This window comes from Amblyomma americanum, chromosome 3 (assembly GCF_052857255.1).
Source record: "Amblyomma americanum isolate KBUSLIRL-KWMA chromosome 3, ASM5285725v1, whole genome shotgun sequence".
Classification (NCBI taxonomy): domain Eukaryota; kingdom Metazoa; phylum Arthropoda; class Arachnida; order Ixodida; family Ixodidae; genus Amblyomma; species Amblyomma americanum.
In genome coordinates, this window is record NC_135499.1 from 28,201,395 (window position 1) to 28,223,774 (window position 22,380).

Here is a 22,380-nt window from a genome sequence, read left to right on the forward strand (position 1 = left end):
ACGCGTCTTGGAGCAGATAAGCGCCAGCGATCGACACAACGATCATTCGGCAGCAGCGGCATCGTGCAGTGCACAAAGCTAACTTAATAACTACGTCTCTCTCAGCAGCAGGATTCCTCCTGCAGAGATCTGGCCACCAGGTGTCCTCGGACGATCGCAAGGATTATGGACAATAAGGTCCGTGTTTGTACTGCCTGAAAAGAGGCAACTGCGCAGCCCGTCTGGATGATGGAAACTAAACGCAAGCACCTACGCCGTGAACACGCGTCTTGCAGCTGATAAGCGCCAGCGATCGACACAGCGGTCATTCGGCAGCAGCGGCATCATGCAGTGCACAAAGCTAACTTAATAACTACGTCTCTCTCTGAAGCTGGATTCCTCCTGCAGAGATCTGGCCACCGAGTGCCCACGGACGATCGCAAGGATTATGGACAATAAGGTCCGTGTTTGTACTGCCGTAAAAGAGGCAACTGCGCAGCCCGTCTGGATGGTGGGAACTAAACGTAAGCACCTAAACCGTGAACACGCGTCTTGCAGCTGATAAGCGCCAGCGATCGACACAACGGTCATTCGGCAGCAGCGGCATCATGCAGTGCACAAAGCTAACTTAATAACTACGTCTCTCTCAGCAGCTGGATTCCTCCTGCAGAGTTCTGGCCACCGAGTGCCCTCGGACGATCGCAAGGATTATGGACAATAAGGTCCGTGTTTGTACTGCCATAAAAGAGGCAACTGCGCAGCCTGTCTGGATGATGGGAACTAAACGTAAGCAGCTACGCCGTGGACACGCGTCTTCGAACAGATAAGCGCCAGTATCGACACAGCGGTCATTCGGCAGCAGCGGCATCGTGCAGTGCACAATGATAACCTAATAACTACGTCTCTCTCAGCAGCTGGATTCCTCCTGCGGAGTTCTGGCCACCGCGTGCCCTCGGACGACCGCAAGGATTATGGACAATAAGGTCCGTGTTTGTACTGCCTGAAAAGAGGCAACTGCGCAGCCCGTCTGGATGATGGGAACTAAACGTAAGCACCTACTCCGTGGACACGCGTCTTGGAGCAGGTAAGCGCCAGCGACCGACACAACGGTCATTCGGCAGCAGCGGCATCGTGCAGTTCACAAAGCTAACTTAATAACTACGTCTCTCTCAGCAGCTGGATTCTTCCTGCAGAGTTCTGGCCACCGAGTTCCCTCGGACGATCGCAAGGATTATGGACAATAAGGTCCGAGTTTGTACTGCCTGAAAAGAGGCAACTGCGCAGGCCGTCTGGATAGTGGGAACTAAACGTAAGCACCTACAACATGGACACGCGTCTTGGAGCAGATAAGCGCCAGCGATCGACACAGCGGTCATTTGGCAGCAGCGGCATCGTGCAGTACACAAATCTAACCTAATAACTACGTCTCTCTCAGCAGCTGGATTCCTCCTGCGGAGTTCTGGCCACCGCGTGCCCTCGGACGATCGCAAGGATTACGGACAATAAGGTCCAAGTTTGCACTGCCTGAAAAGAGGCCACTGCACAGCTGGTCTGGATGGTGGGAACTGAACGTAACCACCTACACCGTGGACACGCGTCTTGGAGCAGATAAGCGCCAGCGATCGACACAGCGGTCATTCGGCAGCAGCGGCATCATGCAGTGCACAAAGCTAACCTAATAACTACGTCTCTCTCAGCAGCTGGATTCCTCCTGCGGAGCTCTGGCCGCCGCGTGTCCTCGTACGATCGCAAGGATTAAGGACCCTAAGATCCGTGTTTGTACTTCCTGAAAAAAGGCAACTGCGCAGCCCGTCTGGATGGTGGGAACTAAACGTAAGCACCTACACCGTGAACACGCGTCTTGCAGCTGATAAGCGCCAGCGATCGACACAACGGTCATTCGGCAGCAGCGGCATCGTGCAGTGCACAATGCTAACTTAATAACTACGTCTCTCTCAGCAGCTGGATTCCTCCTGCAGAGTTCTGGCCACCGAGTGCCCTTGGACGATCGCAAGGATTATGGACAATAAGGTCCGTGTTTGTACTGCTATAAAAGAGGCAACTGCGCAGCCTGTCTGGATGATGGGAACTAAACGTAAGCAGCTACACCGTGGACACGCGTCTTGGAGCAGATAAGCGCCAGTATCAACACAGCGGTCATTCGGCAGCAGCGGCATCGTGCAGTGCACAAAGCTAACCTAATAACTACGTCTCTCTCAGTAGCTGGATTCCTCCTGCGGAGTTCTGGCCACCGCGTGCCCTCGGACAATCGCAAGGAATATGGACAATAAGGTCCGTGTTTGTACTGCCCGAAAAGACTTAACTGCGCAGCCCGTCTGGATGGTGGGAACTAAACGTAAGTATCTACACCGTGGACACGCGTCTTGGCGCAGATAAGCGCCAGCGATCGACACAACGGTCATTCGGCTGCAGCGGCATCGCGCAGTGCACAATGTTAACTTAATAACTACGTCTCTCTCAGCAGCTGGATTCCTGCTGCAGAGTTCTGGCCCCCGAGTGCCCTCGGACGATCGCAAGGATTATGGACAATAAGGTCCGTGTTTGTACTGCCTGAAAGGAGGCAACTGCGCAGCCCGTCTGGATGGTGGGAACTAAACGTAAGCACCTATACCGTGAACACGCGTCTTGGAGCAGGTAAGCGCCAGCGATCGACAAAACGGTCATTCGGCAGCAGCGGCATCATGCAGTGCACAAAGTTACCTTAATAACTACGTCTCTCTCAGCAGCTGGATTCCTGCTGCAGAGTTCTGGCCCCCGAGTGTCCTCGGACGATCGCAAGGATTATGGACAGTAAGGTCCGTGTTTTACTGCCTGAAAAGAGGCAACTGCGCAGCCCGTCTGGATGGTGGGAACTAACCGTAAGCACATACACCGTGGACACGCGTCTTTGAGCAGATGAGCGCTAGCGATCGACACCGCGGTCATTCGGCAGCAGCGGCTTCGTGCAGTGCACAAAGCTAACCTCATAACTACGTCTCTCTCAGCAGCTGGATTCCTGTTGCGGAGTTCTGGCCACCGCGTGCCCTAGGACGATAGCAAGGATTAAGGACACTAAGGTCCGTGTTTGTGCTGCCTGAAAAGAGGCAACTGCGCAGCCCGTCTGGATGGTGGGATCTAAACGTAAGCACCTACACCGTGGACACGCGTCTTGCAGCTGATAAGCGCCAGCGATCGACACAGCGGTCATTCGGCAGCAGCGGCATCGTGCAGTGCACTAAGCTAACCTAATAACTACGTCTCTCTCAGTACCTGGATTCCTCCTGCGGAGTTCTGGCCACCGAGTGCCCTCGGACGATCGCAAGGATTATGGACAGTAAGGCCCGTGTTTTACTGCCTGAAAAGAGGCAACAGCGCAGCCCGTCTGGATGGTGGGAACTAAACGTAAGCACCTACTCCGTGGACACGCTTCTTGGAGCAGATAAGCGCCAGCGATCGACACAACGGTCATTCGGCAGCAGCGGCATCGTGCAGTGCACAAAGCTAACCTAATAACTACGTCTCTCTCAGCAGCTGGATTCCTCCGGCGGAGTTCTGGCCACCAAGCGCCCTAGGTCGATCGCAAGGATTATGGACAGTAAGGTCCGGTTTTATACTGCCTGAAAGGAGGCAACTGCGCAGCCCGTCTGGATGGTGGGATCTAAACGTAAGCACCTACACCGTGGACACGCGTCTTGGAGCAGATAAGCGCCAGCGATCGACACAGCGTTCATTCGGCAGCAGCGGCATCGCGCAGTGCACAAAGCTAACCTAATCACTACGACTCTCTCAGTGGCTGGATTCTTCCTGTGGAGTTCTGGCCACCGAATGCCCTCGGACAATCGCAAGGATTATGGAGAGTAAGGTTCGTGTTTTACTGCCTGAAAAGAGGCAACTGCGCAGCCCGTCTGGATGGTGGGATCTAAATGTAAGCACCTACACCGTGGACACGCGTCTTGGAGCAGATAAGCGCCAGCGATCGACATAGCGTTCATTCGGCAGCAGCGGCATCGCGCAGTGCACAAAGCTAACCTAATCACTACGTCTCTCTCAGTGGCTGGATTCTTCCTGTGGAGTTCTGGCCACCGAATGCCCTCGGACAATCGCAAGGATTATGGAGAGTAAGGTTCGTGTTTTACTGCCTGAAAAGAGGCAACTGCGCAGCCCGTCTGGATGGTGGGAACTTAACGTAAGCACCTACTCCGTGTACACGCGTCTTGGAGCAGATAAGCGCCAGCGATCGACACAATGGTCATTCGGCAGCAGCGGCATCGTGCAGTGCACAAAGCTAACCTAATAACTTCGTCTCTCTCAGCAGCTGGATTCCTACTGCGGAGTTCTGGCCCCCGCGTGCCCTCGGACGATCGCAAGGATTATGGACAATAAGGTCCGTGTTTGTACTGCCTGAAAAGAGGCAACTGCGCAGCCCGTCTGGATGGTGGGAACTAACCGTAAGCACCTACACCGTGGACACGCGTCTTGGAGCAGATGAGCGCTAGCGATCGACACCGCGGTCATTCGGCAGCAGCGGCTTCGTGCAGTGCACAAAGCTAACCTCATAACTACGTCGCTCTCAGCAGCTGGATTCCTGTTGCGGAGTTCTGGCCACCGAGTGCCCTCGGACGATCGCAAGGATTATGGACAGTAAGGCCCGTGTTTTACTGCCTGAAAAGAGGCAACAGCGCAGCCCGTCTGGATGGTGGGAACTTAACGTAAGCACCTACTCCGTGGACACGCGTCTTGGAGCAGATAAGCGCCAGCGATCGACACAACGATCATTCGGCAGCAGCGGCATCGTGCAGTGCACAAAGCTAACTTAATAACTACGTCTCTCTCAGCAGCAGGATTCCTCCTGCAGAGATCTGGCCACCAGGTGTCCTCGGACGATCGCAAGGATTATGGACAATAAGGTCCGTGTTTGTACTGCCTGAAAAGAGGCAACTGCGCAGCCCGTCTGGATGATGGAAACTAAACGCAAGCACCTACGCCGTGAACACGCGTCTTGCAGCTGATAAGCGCCAGCGATCGACACAGCGGTCATTCGGCAGCAGCGGCATCATGCAGTGCACAAAGCTAACTTAATAACTACGTCTCTCTCTGAAGCTGGATTCCTCCTGCAGAGATCTGGCCACCGAGTGCCCACGGACGATCGCAAGGATTATGGACAATAAGGTCCGTGTTTGTACTGCCGTAAAAGAGGCAACTGCGCAGCCCGTCTGGATGGTGGGAACTAAACGTAAGCACCTAAACCGTGAACACGCGTCTTGCAGCTGATAAGCGCCAGCGATCGACACAACGGTCATTCGGCAGCAGCGGCATCATGCAGTGCACAAAGCTAACTTAATAACTACGTCTCTCTCAGCAGCTGGATTCCTCCTGCAGAGTTCTGGCCACCGAGTGCCCTCGGACGATCGCAAGGATTATGGACAATAAGGTCCGTGTTTGTACTGCCATAAAAGAGGCAACTGCGCAGCCTGTCTGGATGATGGGAACTAAACGTAAGCAGCTACGCCGTGGACACGCGTCTTCGAACAGATAAGCGCCAGTATCGACACAGCGGTCATTCGGCAGCAGCGGCATCGTGCAGTGCACAATGATAACCTAATAACTACGTCTCTCTCAGCAGCTGGATTCCTCCTGCGGAGTTCTGGCCACCGCGTGCCCTCGGACGACCGCAAGGATTATGGACAATAAGGTCCGTGTTTGTACTGCCTGAAAAGAGGCAACTGCGCAGCCCGTCTGGATGATGGGAACTAAACGTAAGCACCTACTCCGTGGACACGCGTCTTGGAGCAGGTAAGCGCCAGCGACCGACACAACGGTCATTCGGCAGCAGCGGCATCGTGCAGTTCACAAAGCTAACTTAATAACTACGTCTCTCTCAGCAGCTGGATTCTTCCTGCAGAGTTCTGGCCACCGAGTTCCCTCGGACGATCGCAAGGATTATGGACAATAAGGTCCGAGTTTGTACTGCCTGAAAAGAGGCAACTGCGCAGGCCGTCTGGATAGTGGGAACTAAACGTAAGCACCTACAACATGGACACGCGTCTTGGAGCAGATAAGCGCCAGCGATCGACACAGCGGTCATTTGGCAGCAGCGGCATCGTGCAGTACACAAATCTAACCTAATAACTACGTCTCTCTCAGCAGCTGGATTCCTCCTGCGGAGTTCTGGCCACCGCGTGCCCTCGGACGATCGCAAGGATTACGGACAATAAGGTCCAAGTTTGCACTGCCTGAAAAGAGGCCACTGCACAGCTGGTCTGGATGGTGGGAACTGAACGTAACCACCTACACCGTGGACACGCGTCTTGGAGCAGATAAGCGCCAGCGATCGACACAGCGGTCATTCGGCAGCAGCGGCATCATGCAGTGCACAAAGCTAACCTAATAACTACGTCTCTCTCAGCAGCTGGATTCCTCCTGCGGAGCTCTGGCCGCCGCGTGTCCTCGTACGATCGCAAGGATTAAGGACCCTAAGATCCGTGTTTGTACTTCCTGAAAAAAGGCAACTGCGCAGCCCGTCTGGATGGTGGGAACTAAACGTAAGCACCTACACCGTGGACACGCGTCTTGGAGCAGATAAGCGCCAGCGATCGACACAGCGGTCATTCGGCAGCAGCGGCATCGTGCAGTGCACGAAGCTAACCTAATAACTACGTCTCTCTCAGCAGCTGGATTCCTGTTGCGGAGTTCTGGCCACCGCGTGCCCTAGGACGATAGCAAGGATTAAGGACACTAAGGTCCGTGTTTGTGCTGCCTGAAAAGAGGCAACTGCGCAGCCCGTCTGGATGGTGGGAACTAAACGTAAGCACCTACACCGTGGACACGCGTCTTGCAGCTGATAAGCGCCAGCGATCGACACAGCGGTCATTCGGCAGCAGCGGCATCGTGCAGTGCACTAAGCTAACCTAATAACTACGTCTCTCTCAGTACCTGGATTCCTCCTACGGAGTTCTGGCCACCGAGTGCCCTCGGACGATCGCAATGATTATGGAGAGCAAGGCCCGTGTTTTAATGCCTGAAAAGAGGCAACTGCGCAGCCAGTCTGGATGGTGGGAACATAACGTAAGCACCTACTCCGTGGACACGCGTCTTGGAGCAGATAAGCGCCAGCGATCGACACAACGGTCATTCGGCAGCAGCGGCATCGTGCAGTGCACAAAACTAACTTAATAACTACGTCTCTCTCTGAAGCTGGATTCCTCCTGCAGAGATCTGGCCACCGAGTGCCCTCGGACGATCGCAAGGATTATGGACTTTAAGGTCCGTGTTTGTACTGCCTGAAAAGAGGCAACTGCGCAGCCCGTCAGGATGATGGAAACTAAACGCAAGCACCTACACCGTGAACACGCGTCTTGCAGCTGATAAGCGCCAGCGATCGACACAACGGTCATTCGGCAGCAGCGGCATCGTGCAGTGCACAATGCTAACTTAATAACTACGTCTCTCTCAGCAGCTGGATTCCTCCTGCAGAGTTCTGGCCACCGAGTGCCCTTGGACGATCGCAAGGATTATGGACAATAAGGTCCGTGTTTGTACTGCTATAAAAGAGGCAACTGCGCAGCCTGTCTGGATGATGGGAACTAAACGTAAGCAGCTACACCGTGGACACGCGTCTTGGAGCAGATAAGCGCCAGTATCAACACAGCGGTCATTCGGCAGCAGCGGCATCGTGCAGTGCACAAAGCTAACCTAATAACTACGTCTCTCTCAGTAGCTGGATTCCTCCTGCGGAGTTCTGGCCACCGCGTGCCCTCGGACAATCGCAAGGAATATGGACAATAAGGTCCGTGTTTGTACTGCCCGAAAAGACTTAACTGCGCAGCCCGTCTGGATGGTGGGAACTAAACGTAAGTATCTACACCGTGGACACGCGTCTTGGCGCAGATAAGCGCCAGCGATCGACACAACGGTCATTCGGCTGCAGCGGCATCGCGCAGTGCACAATGTTAACTTAATAACTACGTCTCTCTCAGCAGCTGGATTCCTGCTGCAGAGTTCTGGCCCCCGAGTGCCCTCGGACGATCGCAAGGATTATGGACAATAAGGTCCGTGTTTGTACTGCCTGAAAGGAGGCAACTGCGCAGCCCGTCTGGATGGTGGGAACTAAACGTAAGCACCTATACCGTGAACACGCGTCTTGGAGCAGGTAAGCGCCAGCGATCGACAAAACGGTCATTCGGCAGCAGCGGCATCATGCAGTGCACAAAGTTACCTTAATAACTACGTCTCTCTCAGCAGCTGGATTCCTGCTGCAGAGTTCTGGCCCCCGAGTGTCCTCGGACGATCGCAAGGATTATGGACAGTAAGGTCCGTGTTTTACTGCCTGAAAAGAGGCAACTGCGCAGCCCGTCTGGATGGTGGGAACTAAACGTAAGCACCTATACCGTGGACACGCGTCTTGGAGCAGATAAGCGCCAGCGATCGACACAGCGGTCATTCGGCAGCAGCGGCATCGTGCAGTGCACAAAGCTAACCTAATAACTACGTCTCTCTCAGCAGCTGGATTCCTCCTGCGGAGCTCTGGCCACCGCGTGTCATCGGACGATCGCAAGGATTAAGGACCCTAAGATCGGTGTTTGTACTGGCTGAAAAAAGGCAACTGCGCATCCCGTCTGGATGGTGGGAACTAAACGTAAGTATCTACACCGTGGACACGCGTCTTGGCGCAGATAAGCGCCAGCGATCGACACTGCGGTCATTCGGCAGCAGCGGCATCGTGCAGTGCACAAAGCTAACATAAGAACTACGTCTCTCTCAGCAGCTGGATTCCTCCTGCAGAGATCTGGCCACCGAGTGCCCTCGGACGATCGCAAGGATTATGGACAATAAGGTCCGTGTTGGTACTGCCATAAAAGAGGCAACTGCGCCGCCCGTCTGGATGATGGGAACTAAACGTAAGCAGCTACATCGTGGACACGCGTCTTGGAGCAGATAAGCGCCAGTATCGACACAGCGGTCATTCGGCAGCAGCGGCATCGTGCAGTGCACAAAGATAAATTAATAACTACGTATCTCTCAGCAGCTGGATTCCTGTTGCGGAGTTCTGGCCACCGAGTGCCCTCGGACGATCGCAAGGATTATGGACAGTAAGGCCCGTGTTTTACTGCCTGAAAAGAGGCAACAGCGCAGCCCGTCTGGATGGTGGGAACCTAACGTAAGCACCTACTCCGTGTACACGCGTCTTGGAGCAGATAAGCGCCAGCGATCGACACAATGGTCATTCGGCAGCAGCGGCATCGTGCAGCGCACAAAGCTAACCTAATAACTTCGTCTCTCTCAGCAGCTGGATTCCTACTGCGGAGTTCTGGCCCCCGCGTGCCCTCGGACGATCGCAAGGATTATGGACAATAAGGTCCGTGTTTGTACTGCCTGAAAAGAGGTAACTGCGCAGCCCGTCTGGATGGTGGGAACTAACCGTAAGCACCTACACCGTGGACACGCGTCTTGGAGCAGATGAGCGCTAGCGATCGACACCGCGGTCATTCGGCAGCAGCGGCTTCGTGCAGTGCACAAAGCTAACCTCATAACTACGTCGCTCTCAGCAGCTGGATTCCTGTTGCGGAGTTCTGGCCACCGAGTGCCCTCGGACGATCGCAAGGATTATGGACAGTAAGGCCCGTGTTTTACTGCCTGAAAAGAGGCAACAGCGCAGCCCGTCTGGATGGTGGGAACTTAACCTAAGCACCTACTCCGTGGACACGCGTCTTGGAGCAGATAAGCGCCAGCGATCGACACAACGGTCATTCGGCAGCAGCGGCATCGTGCAGTGCACAAAGCTAACTTAATAACTACGTCTCTCTCAGCAGCTGGATTCCTCCTGCAGAGATCTGGCCACCAGGTGTCCTCGGACGATCGCAAGGATTATGGACAATAAGGTCCGTGTTTGTACTGCCTGAAAAGAGGCAACTGCGCAGCCCGTCTGGATGGTGGGAACTAAACGTAAGCACCTAAACCGTGAACACGCGTCTTGCAGCTGATAAGCGCCAGCGATCGACACAACGGTCATTCGGCAGCAGCGGCATCATGCAGTGCACAAAGCTAACTTAATAACTACGTCTCTCTCAGCAGCTGGATTCCTCCTGCAGAGTTCTGGCCACCGAGTGCCCTCGGACGATCGCAAGGATTATAGACAATAAGGTCCGTGTTTGTACTGCCATAAAAGAGGCAACTGTGCAGCCTGTCTGGATGATGGGAACTAAACGTAAGCAGCTACACCGTGGACACGCGTCTTGGAACAGATAAGCGCCAGTATCGACACAGCGGTCATTCGGCAGCAGCGGCATCGTGCAGTGCACAATGATAACCTAATAACTGCGTCTCTCTCAGCAGCTGGATTCCTGCTGCAGAGTTCTGGCCCCCGAGTGCCCTCGGACGATCGCAAGGATTATGGAGAGTAAGGTTCGTGTTTTACTGCCTGAAAAGAGGCAACTGCGCAGCCCGTCTGGATGGTGGGAACTTAACGTAAGCACCTACTCCGTGTACACGCGTCTTGGAGCAGATAAGTGCCAGCGATCGACACAATGGTCATTCGGCAGCAGCGGCATCGTGCAGTGCACAAAGCTAACCTAATAACTTCGTCTCTCTCAGCAGCTGGATTCCTACTGCGGAGTTCCGGCCCCCGCGTGCCCTCGGACGATCGCAAGGATTATGGACAATAAGGTCCGTGTTTGTACTGCCTGAAAAGAGGCAACTGCGCAGCCCGTCTGGATGGTGGGAACTAACCGTAAGCACCTACACCGTGGACACGCGTCTTGGAGCAGATGAGCGCTAGCGATCGACACCGCGGTCATTCGGCAGCAGCGGCTTCGTGCAGTGCACAAAGCTAACCTCATAACTACGTCGCTCTCAGCAGCTGGATTCCTGTTGCGGAGTTCTGGCCACCGAGTGCCCTCGGACGATCGCAAGGATTATAGACAGTAAGGCCCGTGTTTTACTGCCTGAAAAGAGGCAACAGCGCAGCCCGTCTGGATGGTGGGAACTTAACGTAAGCACCTACTCCGTGTACACGCGTCTTGGAGCAGATAAGCGCCAGCGATCGACACAATGGTCATTCGGCAGCAGCGGCATCGTGCAGCGCACAAAGCTAACCTAATAACTTCGTCTCTCTCAGCAGCTGGATTCCTACTGCGGAGTTCTGGCCCCCGCGTGCCCTCGGACGATCGCAAGGATTATGGACAATAAGGTCCGTGTTTGTACTGCCTGAAAAGAGGCAACTGCGCAGCCCGTCTGGATGGTGGGAACTAACCGTAAGCACCTACACTGTGGACACGCGTCTTGGAGCAGATGAGCGCTAGCGATCGACACCGCGGTCATTCGGCAGCAGCGGCTTCGTGCAGTGCACAAAGCTAACCTCATAACTACGTCGCTCTCAGCAGCTGGATTCCTGTTGCGGAGTTCTGGCCACCGAGTGCCCTCGGACGATCGCAAGGATTATGGACAGTAAGGCCCGTGTTTTACTGCCTGAAAAGAGGCAACAGCGCAGCCCGTCTGGATGGTGGGAACTTAACGTAAGCACCTACTCCGTGGACACGCGTCTTGGAGCAGATAAGCGCCAGCGATCGACACAACGGTCATTCGGCAGCAGCGGCATCGTGCAGTGCACAAAGCTAACTTAATAACTACCTCTCTCTCAGCAGCTGGATTCCTCCTGCAGAGATCTGGCCACCAGGTGTCCTCGGACGATCGCAAGGATTATGGACAATAAGGTCCGTGTTTGTACTGCCTGAAAAGAGGCAACTGCGCAGCCCGTCTGGATGATGGAAACTAAACGCAAGCACCTACACCGTGAACACGCGTCTTGCAGCTGATAAGCGCCAGCGATCGACACAGCGGTCATTCGGCAGCAGCGGCATCATGCAGTGCACAAAGCTAACCTAATAACTGCGTCTCTCTCAGCAGCTGGATTCCTCCTGCGGAGTTCTGGCCACCGCGTGCCCTCGGACGACCGCAAGGATTATGGACAATAAGGTCCGTGTTTGTACTGCCTGAAAAGAGGCAACTACGCAGCCCGTCTGGATGGTGGGAACTAAACGTAAGCACCTACACCGTGGACACGCTTCTTGGAGCAGATAAGCGCCAGCGATCGACACAACGGTCATTCGGCAGCAGCGGCATCGTGCAGTGCACAAAGCTAACTTAATAACTACGTCTCTCTCTGAAGCTGGATTCCTCCTGCAGAGATCTGGCCACCGCGTGCCCTCGGACGACCGCAAGGATTATGGACAATAAGGTCCGTGTTTGTACTGCCTGAAAAGAGGCAACTGCGCAGCCCGTCTGGATGGTGGGAACTAAACGTAAGCACCTACACCGTGGACACGCTTCTTGGAGCAGATAAGCGCCAGCGATCGACACAACGGTCATTCGGCAGCAGCGGCATCATGCAGTGCACAAAGCTAACTTAATAACTACGTCTCTCTCAGCAGCTGGATTCGTCCTGCAGAGTTCTGGCCACCGAGTGCCCTCGGACGATCGCAAGGATTATGGACAATAAGGTCCGTGTTTGTTCTGCCATAAAAGAGGCAACTGCGCAGCCTGTCTGGATGATGGGAACTAAACGTAAGCAGCTACACCGTGGACACGCGTCTTGGAACAGATAAGCGCCAGTATCGACACAGCGGTCATTCGGCAGCAGCGGCATCGTGCAGTGCACAAAGCTAACTTAATAACTACGTCTCTCTCAGCAGCTGGAATCCTCCTGCAGAGTTCTGGAAACCGAGTGCCCTCGGACGATCGCAAGGATTATGGACAATAAGGTCCGTGTTTGTACTGCCATGAAAGAGGCAACTGCGCAGCCCGTCTGGATGATGGGAACTAAACGTAAGCACCTACTCCGTGGACACGCGTCTTGGAGCAGGTAAGCGCCAGCGACCGACACAACGGTCATTCGGCAGCAGCGGCATCGTGCAGTTCACAAAGCTAACTTAATAACTACGTCTCTCTCAGCAGCTGGATTCTTCCTGCAGAGTTCTGGCCACCGAGTTCCCTCGGACGATCGCAAGGATTATGGACAATAAGGTCCGAGTTTGTACTGCCTGAAAAGAGGCAACTGCGCAGGCCGTCTGGATAGTGGGAACTAAACGTAAGCACCTACAACATGGACACGTGTCTTGGAGCAGATAAGCGCCAGCGATCGACACAGCGGTCATTTGGCAGCAGCGGCATCGTGCAGTGCACAAATCTAACCTAATAACTACGTCTCTCTCAGCAGCTGGATTCCTCCTGCGGAGCTCTGGCCGCCGCGTGTCCTCGTACGATCGCAAGGATTAAGGACCCTAAGATCCGTGTTTGTACTTCCTGAAAAAAGGCAACTGCGCAGCCCGTCTGGATGGTGGGAACTAAACGTAAGCACCTACACCGTGGACACGCGTCTTGGAGCAGATAAACGCCAGCGATCGACACAGCGGTCATTCGGCAGTAGCGGCATCGTGCAGTGCACGAAGCTAACCTAATAACTACGTCTCTCTCAGCAGCTGGATTCCTGTTGCGGAGTTCTGGCCACCGCGTGCCCTAGGACGATAGCAAGGATTAAGGACACTAAGGTCCGTGTTTGTGCTGCCTGAAAAGAGGCAACTGCGCAGCCCGTCTGGATGGTGGGAACTAAACGTAAGCACCTACACCGTGGACACGCGTCTTGCAGCTGATAAGCGCCAGCGATCGACACAGCGGTCATTCGGCAGCAGCGGCATCGTGCAGTGCACTAAGCTAACCTAATAACTACGTCTCTCTCAGTACCTGGATTCCTCCTGCGGAGTTCTGGCCACCGAGTGCCCTCGGACGATCGCAATGATTATGGACAGCAAGGCCCGTGTTTTAATGCCTGAAAAGAGGCAACTGCGCAGCCAGTCTGGATGGTGGGAACTTAACGTAAGCACCTACTCCGTGGACACGCGTCTTGGAGCAGATAAGCGCCAGCGATCGACACAACGGTCATTCGGCAGCAGCGGCATCGTGCAGTGCACAAAACTAACTTAATAACTACGTCTCTCTCTGAAGCTGGATTCCTCCTGCAGAGATCTGGCCACCGAGTGCCCTCGGACGATCGCAAGGATTATGGACTATAAAGTCCGTGTTTGTACTGCCTGAAAAGAGGCAACTGCGCAGCCCGTCTGGATGGTGGGAACTAAACGTAAGCACCTACACCGTGGACACGCTTCTTGGAGCAGATAAGCGCCAGCGATCGACACAACGGTCATTCGGCAGCAGCGGCATCGTGCAGTGCACAAAGCTAACTTAATAACTACGTCTCTCTCTGAAGCTGGATTCCTCCTGCAGAGATCTGGCCACCGCGTGCCCTCGGACGACCGCAAGGATTATGGACAATAAGGTCCGTGTTTGTACTGCCTGAAAAGAGGCAACTGCGCAGCCCGTCTGGATGGTGGGAACTAAACGTAAGCACCTACACCGTGGACACGCTTCTTGGAGCAGATAAGCGCCAGCGATCGACACAACGGTCATTCGGCAGCAGCGGCATCATGCAGTGCACAAAGCTAACTTAATAACTACGTCTCTCTCAGCAGCTGGATTCGTCCTGCAGAGTTCTGGCCACCGAGTGCCCTCGGACGATCGCAAGGATTATGGACAATAAGGTCCGTGTTTGTTCTGCCATAAAAGAGGCAACTGCGCAGCCTGTCTGGATGATGGGAACTAAACGTAAGCAGCTACACCGTGGACACGCGTCTTGGAACAGATAAGCGCCAGTATCGACACAGCGGTCATTCGGCAGCAGCGGCATCGTGCAGTGCACAAAGCTAACTTAATAACTACGTCTCTCTCAGCAGCTGGAATCCTCCTGCAGAGTTCTGGAAACCGAGTGCCCTCGGACGATCGCAAGGATTATGGACAATAAGGTCCGTGTTTGTACTGCCATAAAAGAGGCAACTGCGCAGCCCGTCTGGATGATGGGAACTAAACGTAAGCACCTACTCCGTGGACACGCGTCTTGGAGCAGGTAAGCGCCAGCGACCGACACAACGGTCATTCGGCAGCAGCGGCATCGTGCAGTTCACAAAGCTAACTTAATAACTACGTCTCTCTCAGCAGCTGGATTCTTCCTGCAGAGTTCTGGCCACCGAGTTCCCTCGGACGATCGCAAGGATTATGGACAATAAGGTCCGAGTTTGTACTGCCTGAAAAGAGGCAACTGCGCAGGCCGTCTGGATAGTGGGAACTAAACGTAAGCACCTACAACATGGACACGTGTCTTGGAGCAGATAAGCGCCAGCGATCGACACAGCGGTCATTTGGCAGCAGCGGCATCGTGCAGTGCACAAATCTAACCTAATAACTACGTCTCTCTCAGCAGCTGGATTCCTCCTGCGGAGCTCTGGCCGCCGCGTGTCCTCGTACGATCGCAAGGATTAAGGACCCTAAGATCCGTGTTTGTACTTCCTGAAAAAAGGCAACTGCGCAGCCCGTCTGGATGGTGGGAACTAAACGTAAGCACCTACACCGTGGACACGCGTCTTGGAGCAGATAAGCGCCAGCGATCGACACAGCGGTCATTCGGCAGTAGCGGCATCGTGCAGTGCACGAAGCTAACCTAATAACTACGTCTCTCTCAGCAGCTGGATTCCTGTTGCGGAGTTCTGGCCACCGCGTGCCCTAGGACGATAGCAAGGATTAAGGACACTAAGGTCCGTGTTTGTGCTGCCTGAAAAGAGGCAACTGCGCAGCCCGTCTGGATGGTGGGAACTAAACGTAAGCACCTACACCGTGGACACGCGTCTTGCAGCTGATAAGCGCCAGCGATCGACACAGCGGTCATTCGGCAGCAGCGGCATCGTGCAGTGCACTAAGCTAACCTAATAACTACGTCTCTCTCAGTACCTGGATTCCTCCTGCGGAGTTCTGGCCACCGAGTGCCCTCGGACGATCGCAATGATTATGGACAGCAAGGCCCGTGTTTTAATGCCTGAAAAGAGGCAACTGCGCAGCCAGTCTGGATGGTGGGAACTTAACGTAAGCACCTACTCCGTGGACACGCGTCTTGGAGCAGATAAGCGCCAGCGATCGACACAACGGTCATTCGGCAGCAGCGGCATCGTGCAGTGCACAAAACTAACTTAATAACTACGTCTCTCTCTGAAGCTGGATTCCTCCTGCAGAGATCTGGCCACCGAGTGCCCTCGGACGATCGCAAGGATTATGGACTATAAGGTCCGTGTTTGTACTGCCTGAAAAGAGGCAACTGCGCAGCCCGTCTGGATGATGGAAACTAAACGAAAGCACCTACACCGTGAACACGCGTCTTGCAGCTGATAAGCGCCAGCGATCGACACAACGGTCATTCGGCAGCAGCGGCATCGTGCAGTGCACAATGCTAACTTAATAACTACGTCTCTCTCAGCAGCTGGATTCCTCCTGCAGAGTTCTGGCCACCGAGTGCCCTTGGACGATCGCAAGGAATATGGACAATAAGGTCCGTGTTTGTACTGCCTGAAAAGACTTAACTGCGCAGCCCGTCTGGATGGTGGGAACTAAACGTAAGTATCTACACCGTGGACACGCGTCTTGGCGCAGATAAGCGCCAGCGATCGACACAACGGTCATTCGGCTGCAGCGGCATCGCGCAGTGCACAAAGTTAACTTAATAACTACGTCTCTCTCAGCAGCTGGATTCCTGCTGCAGAGTTCTGGCCCCCGAGTGCCCTCGGACGATCGCAAGGATTATGGACAATAAGGTCCGTGTTTGTACTGCCTGAAAGGAGGCAACTGCGCAGCCCGTCTGGATGGTGGGAACTAAACGTAAGCACCTATACCGTGAACACGCGTCTTGGAGCAGATAAGCGCCAGCGATCGACAAAACGGTCATTCGGCAGCAGCGGCATCATGCAGTGCACAAAGTTAACTTAATAACTACGTCTCTCTCAGCAGCTGGATTCCTGCTGCAGAGTTCTGGCCCCCGAGTGCCCTCGGACGATCGCAAGGATTATGGACAGTAAGGTCCGTGTTTTACTGCCTGAAAAGAGGCAACTGCGCAGCCCGTCTGGATGGTGGGAACTAAACGTAAGCACCTATTCCGTGGACACGCGGCTTGGAGCAGATAAGCGCCAGCGATCGACACAGCGGTCATTCGGCAGCAGCGGCATCGTGCAGTGCACAAAGCTAACCTAATAACTACGTCTCTCTCAGCAGCTGGATTCCTCCTGCGGAGCTCTGGCCACCGCGTGTCATCGGACGATCGCAAGGATTAAGGACCCTAAGATCGGTGTTTGTACTGGCTGAAAAAAGGCAACTGCGCAGCCCGTCTGGATGGTGGGAACTAAACGTAAGTATCTACACCGTGGACACGCGTCTTGGCGCAGATAAGCGCCAGCGATCGACACTGCGGTCATTCGGCAGCAGCGGCATCGTGCAGTGCACAAAGCTAACATAATAACTACGTCTCTCTCAGCAGCTGGATTCCTCCTGCAGAGATCTGGCCACCGAGTGCCCTCGAACGATCGCAAGGATTATGGACAGTAAGGTCCGTGTTGGTACTGCCATAAAAGAGGCAACTGCGCCGCCCGTCTGGATGATGGGAACTAAACGTAAGCAGCTACACCGTGGACACGCGTCTTGGAGCAGATAAGCGCCAGTATCGACACAGCGGTCATTCGGCAGCAGCGGCATCGTGCAGTGCACTAAGATAAATTAATAACTACGTCTCTCTCAGCGGCTGGATTCCTCCTGCGGAGTTCTGGCCACCGCGTGCCCTAAGACGACCGCAAGAATTATGGACAATAAGGTCCGTGTTTGTACTGCCTGAAAAGAGGCAACTGCGCAGCACGTCTGAATGGTGGGAACTAAACGTAAGCACCTACACCGTGAACACGCTTCTTGGAGCAGATAAGCGCCAGCGATCGACACAACGGTCATTCGGCCGCAGCGGCATCGTGCTTTGCACAAAGCTAACTTAATAACTACGTCTCTCTCAGCAGCTGGATTCCTCCTGCAGAGTTCTGGCCCCCGAGTGCCCTCGGACGATCGCAAGGATTATGGAGAGTAAGGTTCGTGTTTGTACTGCCTGAAAAGAGGCAACTGCGCAGCCCGTCTGGATGGTGGGAACTTAACGTAAGCACCTACTCCGTGGACACGCTTCTTGGAGCAGATAAGCGCCAGCGATCGACACAACGGTCATTCGGCAGCAGCCGCTTCGTGCAGTGCACAAAGCTAACCTCATAACTACGTCTCTCTCAGCAGCTGGATTCCTGTTGCGGAGTTCTGGCCAAGGCGTGCCCTAGGACGATAGCAAGGATTAAGGACACTAAGGTCCGTGTTTGTGCTGCCTGAAAAGAGGCAACTGCGCAGCCCGTCTGGATGGTGGGATCTAAACGTAAGCACCTACACCGTGGACACGCGTCTTGCAGCTGATAAGCGCCAGCGATCGACACAGCGGTCATTCGGCAGCAGCGGCATCGTGCAGTGCACTAAGCTAACCTAATAACTACGTCTCTCTCAGTACCTGGATTCCTCCTGCGGAGTTCTGGCCACCGAGTGCCCTCGGACGATCGCAAGGATTATGGACAGTAAGGCCCGTGTTTTACTGCCTGAAAAGAGGCAACAGCGCAGCCCGTCTGGATGGTGGGAACTAAACGTAAGCACCTACTCCGTGGACACGCTTCTTGGAGCAGATAAGCGCCAGCGATCGACACAACGGTCATTCGGCAGCAGCGGCATCGTGCAGTGCACAAAGCTAACCTAATAACTACGTCTCTCTCAGCAGCTGGATTCCTCCGGCGGAGTTCTGGCCACCAAGCGCCCTAGGTCGATCGCAAGGATTATGGACAGTAAGGTCCGGTTTTATACTGCCTGAAAGGAGGCAACTGCGCAGCCCGTCTGGATGGTGGGATCTAAACGTAAGCACCTACACCGTGGACACGCGTCTTGGAGCAGATAAGCGCCAGCGATCGACACTGCGTTCATTCGGCAGCAGCGGCATCGCGCAGTGCACAAAGCTAACCTAATCACTACGACTCTCTCAGTGGCTGGATTCTTCCTGTGGAGTTCTGGCCACCGAATGCCCTCGGACAATCGCAAGGATTATGGAGAGTAAGGTTCGTGTTTTACTGCCTGAAAAGAGGCAACTGCGCAGCCCGTCTGGATGGTGGGATCTAAACGTAAGCACCTACACCGTGGACACGCGTCTTGGAGCACATAAGCGCCAGCGATCGACATAGCGTTCATTCGGCAGCAGCGGCAACGCGCAGTGCACAAAGCTAACCTAATCACTACGTCTCTCTCAGTGGCTGGATTCTTCCTGTGGAGTTCTGGCCACCGAATGCCCTCGGACAATCGCAAGGATTATGGAGAGTAAGGTTCGTGTTTTACTGCCTGAAAAGAGGCAACTGCGCAGCCCGTCTGGATGGTGGGAACTTAACGTAAGCACCTACTCCGTGTACACGCGTCTTGGAGCAGATAAGCGCCAGCGATCGACACAACGATCATTCGGCAGCAGCGGCATCGTGCAGTGCACAAAGCTAACTTAATAACTACGTCTCTCTCAGCAGCTGGATTCCTCCTGCAGAGATCTGGCCACCAGGTGTCCTCGGACGATCGCAAGGATTATGGACAATAAGGTCCGTGTTTGTACTGCCTGAAAAGAGGCAACTGCGCAGCCCGTCTGGATGATGGAAACTAAACGCAAGCACCTACACCGTGAACACGCGTCTTGCAGCTGATAAGCGCCAGCGTTCGACACAGCGGTCATTCGGCAGCAGCGGCATCATGCAGTGCACAAAGCTAACTTAATACCTACGTCTCTCTCTGAAGCTGGATTCCTCCTGCAGAGATCTGGCCACCGAGTGCCCACGGACGATCGCAAGGATTATGGACAATAAGGTCCGTGTTTGTACTGCCATAAAAGAGGCAACTGCGCAGCCCGTCTGGATGGTGGGAACTAAACGTAAGCACCTAAACCGTGAACACGCGTCTTGCAGCTGATAAGCGCCAGCGATCGACACAACGGTCATTCGGCAGCAGCGGCATCATGCAGTGCACAAAGCTAACTTAATAACTACGTCTCTCTCAGCAGCTGGATTCCTCCTGCAGAGTTCTGGCCACCGAGTGCCCTCGGACGATCGCAAGTATTATGGACAATAAGGTCCGTGTTTGTACTGCCATAAAAGAGGCAACTGCGCAGCCTGTCTGGATGATGGGAACTAAACGTAAGCAGCTACACCGTGGACACGCGTCTTCGAACAGATAAGCGCCAGTATCGACACAGCGGTCATTCGGCAGCAGCGGCATCGTGCAGTGCACAAAGCTAACTTAATACCTACGTTTCTCTCTGAAGCTGGATTCCTCCTGCAGAGATCTGGCCACCGAGTGCCCACGGACGATCGCAAGGATTATGGACAATAAGGTCCGTGTTTGTACTGCCATAAAAGAGGCAACTGCGCAGCCCGTCTGGATGGTGGGAACTAAACGTAAGCACCTAAACCGTGAACACGCGTCTTGCAGCTGATAAGCGCCAGCGATCGACACAACGGTCATTCGGCAGCAGCGGCATCATGCAGTGCACAAAGCTAACTTAATAACTACGTCTCTCTCAGCAGCTGGATTCCTCCTGCAGAGTTCTGGCCACCGAGTGCCCTCGGACGATCGCAAGTATTATGGACAATAAGGTCCGTGTTTGTACTGCCATAAAAGAGGCAACTGCGCAGCCTGTCTGGATGATGGGAACTAAACGTAAGCAGCTACACCGTGGACACGCGTCTTCGAACAGATAAGCGCCAGTATCGACACAGCGGTCATTCGGCAGCAGCGGCATCGTGCAGTGCACAATGATAACCTAATAACTACGTCTCTCTCAGCAGCTGGATTCCTCCTGCGGAGTTCTGGCCACCGCGTGCCCTCGGACGACCGCAAGGATTATGGACAATAAGGTCCGTGTTTGTACTGCCTGAAAAGAGGCAACTGCGCAGCCCGTCTGGATGATGGGAACTAAACGTAAGCACCTACTCCGTGGACACGCGTCTTGGAGCAGGTAAGCGCCAGCGACCGACACAACGGTCATTCGGCAGCAGCGGCATCGTGCAGTTCACAAAGCTAACTTAATAACTACGTCTCTCTCAGCAGCTGGATTCTTCCTGCAGAGTTCTGGCCACCGAGTTCCCTCGGACGATCGCAAGGATTATGGACAATAAGGTCCGAGTTTGTACTGCCTGAAAAGAGGCAACTGCGCAGGCCGTCTGGATAGTGGGAACTAAACGTAAGCACCTACAACATGGACACGCGTCTTGGAGCAGATAAGCGCCAGCGATCGACACAGCGGTCATTTGGCAGCAGCGGCATCGTGCAGTGCACAAATCTAACCTAATAACTACGTCTCTCTCAGCAGCTGGATTCCTCCTGCGGAGTTCTGGCCACCGCGTGCCCTCGGACGATCGCAAGGATTACGGACAATAATGTCCAAGTTTGCACTGCCTGAAAAGAGGCCACTGCACAGCTGGTCTGGATGGTGGGAACTGAACGTAACCACCTACACCGTGGACACGCGTCTTGGAGCAGATAAGCGCCAGCGATCGACACAGCGGTCATTCGGCAGCAGCGGCATCATGCAGTGCACAAAGCTAACCTAATAACTACGTCTCTCTCAGCAGCTGGATTCCTCCTGCGGAGCTCTGGCCGCCGCGTGTCCTCGTACGATCGCAAGGATTATGGACAGTAAGGTCCGTGTTTTACTGCCTGAAAAGAGGCAACTGCGCAGCCCGTCTGGATGATGGGAACTAAACGTAAGCACCTACTCCGTGGACACGCGTCTTGGAGCAGGTAAGCGCCAGCGACCGACACAACGGTCATTCGGCAGCAGCGGCATCGTGCAGTTCACAAAGCTAACTTAATAACTACGTCTCTCTCAGCAGCTGGATTCTTCCTGCAGAGTTCTGGCCACAGAGTTCCCTCGGACGATCGCAAGGATTATGGACAATAAGGTCCGAGTTTGTACTGCCTGAAAAGAGGCAACTGCGCAGGCCGTCTGGATAGTGGGAACTAAACGTAAGCACCTACAACATGGACACGCGTCTTGGAGCAGATAAGCGCCAGCGATCGACACAGCGGTCATTTGGCAGCAGCGGCATCGTGCAGTGCACAAATGTAACCTAATAACTACGTCTCTCTCAGCAGCTGGATTCCTCCTGCGGAGTTCTGGCCACCGCGTGCCCTCGGACGATCGCAAGGATTACGGACAATAAGGTCCAAGTTTGCACTGCCTGAAAAGAGGCCACTGCACAGCTGGTCTGGATGGTGGGAACTGAACGTAACCACCTACACCGTGGACACGCGTCTTGGAGCAGATAAGCGCCAGCGATCGACACAGCGGTCATTCGGCAGCAGCGGCATCATGCAGTGCACAAAGCTAACCTAATAACTACGTCTCTCTCAGCAGCTGGATTCCTCCTGCGGAGCTCTGGCCGCCGC